Raw genomic sequence first — 3,014 nt, 5'->3', positions numbered from 1 at the left:
ATTATTATTATTATTATTATTATTATTATTATTATTATTATTATTATTATTATTATTATTACTATTACTATTATTATTATTATTATTAATGTGAATTTCAGACCCCCAAAAAAGGATAGAGCAGAAGTCAAACAATCATTTAAAATTTTGATTTTCAATTTGACGCTGAAAACATTAGGTGATGATATTCTAAGCGTGGAATTATATTGATGATATGAACAACGGATTAATTGAATTAACGAGTGAACTAATTATAAAAATTTATATGAGTTTTCACCAGAAATCTACTCTCTGGCTTACGTTCGAGAAGAAAGTGGATTATAATTATGATCGAACTTTTATTCCGTGAGCATAGCAATTAGAACATGAGCAAGTCATTTATTGCAATATGAAAAATTGACAAAATTTAAGGATGTTCGACACCCTTTTAGCCAAAATTGACGTTGTTTTCATTTTTCTGGCAAATTATCGATGGGAGTGACGTGAATAAGTATAACGATTTTGTGGTTTATCATTCTTTAATGGCTCACGAAGTTGCGTACTGGTGCGATAATTTTCATCCGTTTCTTCTACAGTTTTGTGATTCCTTTTAAAAGTTCAGAGAAAACGCAGGAAAATGTTCACACCACCTTAAAATTTCGTCAGTCATTAAATAATGACAAAACGCAAAAACGTTATATTTTTTCACGTCAATTCCATCATAAGTTTGCCAGAAAATTAAAAAAACGTGAATTTTGGCAGAAGGGGTGTAGAACATCCGTAAAGCTAATAGATTAAGACATATTATTTCCATCAGTTGCGTTGCTTTTTGCAATTAAAATAATTATGAACAATGAAGTGAAAAAAGGAATATTGGACCTGACAGGAAAAAGGGCATAATGGAAGGGGCATCAACACCCCGGCGGTTGCGGCCGGCGTAGCGCTAGTTTTCATAAAAAGTAAAATATCTCCAAAACTACTAGTCCGATTAAGCCCAACTGAAATACGAACCGTTGCTATCATAAGAGGAAGGTTCTCTCCCAATTTCAAGTGGATATCTCAATTTTTACGAAAGCTAGAGAGCGTACAATGATTTAATCGAAAGAACAGAAAAGTGACAATATCACGAAAACTTTGCAGTGTAATGATATTATTTTGATAATTTTAAATTTATCCATTCTTTGAAAATCCGGTGAATTTAAGAAAATATAGCTGACGAGAAAATGAATAATAGGATATGGATAAATTGAAAAATAAGCAAGATTATAAAAGTTAAGATAAATGATTTCAAGAGAAAATTAATATCATTAATACCGAAGTCCCGGATTTTATCAATCATGTATAACAGTGTAAAGACAATTGTAATTTGGAGAATGTTCACTAATATTGGAAACATAACCGAGATCACGAACTTTATAGATATATTTTGAAAATAATATTGAAGCTGAATTCAATGTTTTTGAGGATAACAAATAGAATATAAAAATATCCGATGAAATTTAGAAATTTAATTAAATAAACACCAGCTATCGGAATCATTATCATTTACTTTAATTCGTCAATAGACATATTTCATAATACAAGAAAAAGCAAGCGCGATAAATAATTCAATTTCATGTCTTTGTCAATAATGGCTATCAATTTGTTCAATCGTAAATTTTCGTTTGCAATACAAAGTTACTTTATCGATATTTAAAGTTATATAAAACGAGGTAGAGACCCGAGTCAAATATCTGGACCTTATTCCCCCCTATTACCTCCTCGAGTTGAATATCTGGACCTTATTCTCCCCTATTATCTCCACGAGTCTTATATCTGGGCCTTATTCCCCCCTATTACCTGCTTGAGATATTTTTTCCTCCTTTCTTCATCCTATACATCCTGAATAACTCCTTATATGATCCTGCCTCATCCTAAAGGCGTAAAAACCCTTCTCAACGAACCATTCTCAACTTCTGTCGAATGAAAAGAAATCATAAATCCCCTGAATTAACCCTGATAGCCAGGATGATTGAGTAGCTCACTATTTTGTTCATTTCTGTTTGCTAAAGGCCCCTCATTTACTTTTACTTTCACGTATTTCTTATATACGTTCATACAAACAATGTATATTAACAATTCTCATGTTAATAATTAAAAATAGAAAAAAAATAACTTGAAAGGGTTTGTAGGTTCTTTCCAGGAGGGATGGAGTGGGAAACATTATAGGGGGTGCAGGCAATAAATAGGTTTAACACACCTCCTGTTTTCCTCCTGAACCCTCGGAATTTGGAAATAACTCGCACGTTCAGGCGGAAACCAGGGGGTCTTTCTGAATGTAAATACACCCTAACTTCATCCTGGTCCTCCTACTCATGATAGGTGTTCAAGGAGGGATTCAGGTCCTAATATTCGACTCGGGGAGATATAAATAAATTCATTAAATACTCAACTTAATGTAAATGAATGAACTGCAGTTCACACACACATTCTTGAATTAATATAAATAGAAGAGATACAAATTACATAAAAAAATATATCATGATGTTACGCGAGCTCGCTTATTTACTAGTTAGACATTACGGAACGAGAGGCTATTTGTTTCGGCGAGAAAGTCACAAAAAACGAACCGATGGAGTACTAGGATGCGGGTTAAGGAGCGTTTTGGCGAAAAGAATGTGACACAAGACACGCCAGTTTTGTCACAATGAAACTAGTTTATTTCGAGTCATCACAGTTACTTGCGTAAAAAATATTCACATAAAAATAACCGCGAGCAAACACTCGATGTATTTATCACGGTAGAAGATTACACGGGGTAGAGATGCACACGATAATTAGAGGTAAAACGTAGAGGAATTTTAGAGGACCACGCTACTCGATAGAACGTCCGAACAGAGAGAGAGTAACAATAATCATAATTCAGAGAGAAGTAGGTCAGCGCTACAGGTGCGTAGTTGGGGCACCTGTATTGGAGCGCGGCCGGTCAGGCAGAGCTAGTCAAGGAGGTGCTGCCACCCCTTGGTCAGATGCGGTATGAGGCTGTTGCCTCAACA

This window comes from Diachasma alloeum, unplaced genomic scaffold (assembly GCF_001412515.2).
Source record: "Diachasma alloeum isolate Michigan unplaced genomic scaffold, Dall2.0 Dall_scaffold_00574, whole genome shotgun sequence".
Classification (NCBI taxonomy): domain Eukaryota; kingdom Metazoa; phylum Arthropoda; class Insecta; order Hymenoptera; family Braconidae; genus Diachasma; species Diachasma alloeum.
This window is presented reverse-complemented; position numbering follows the sequence as displayed.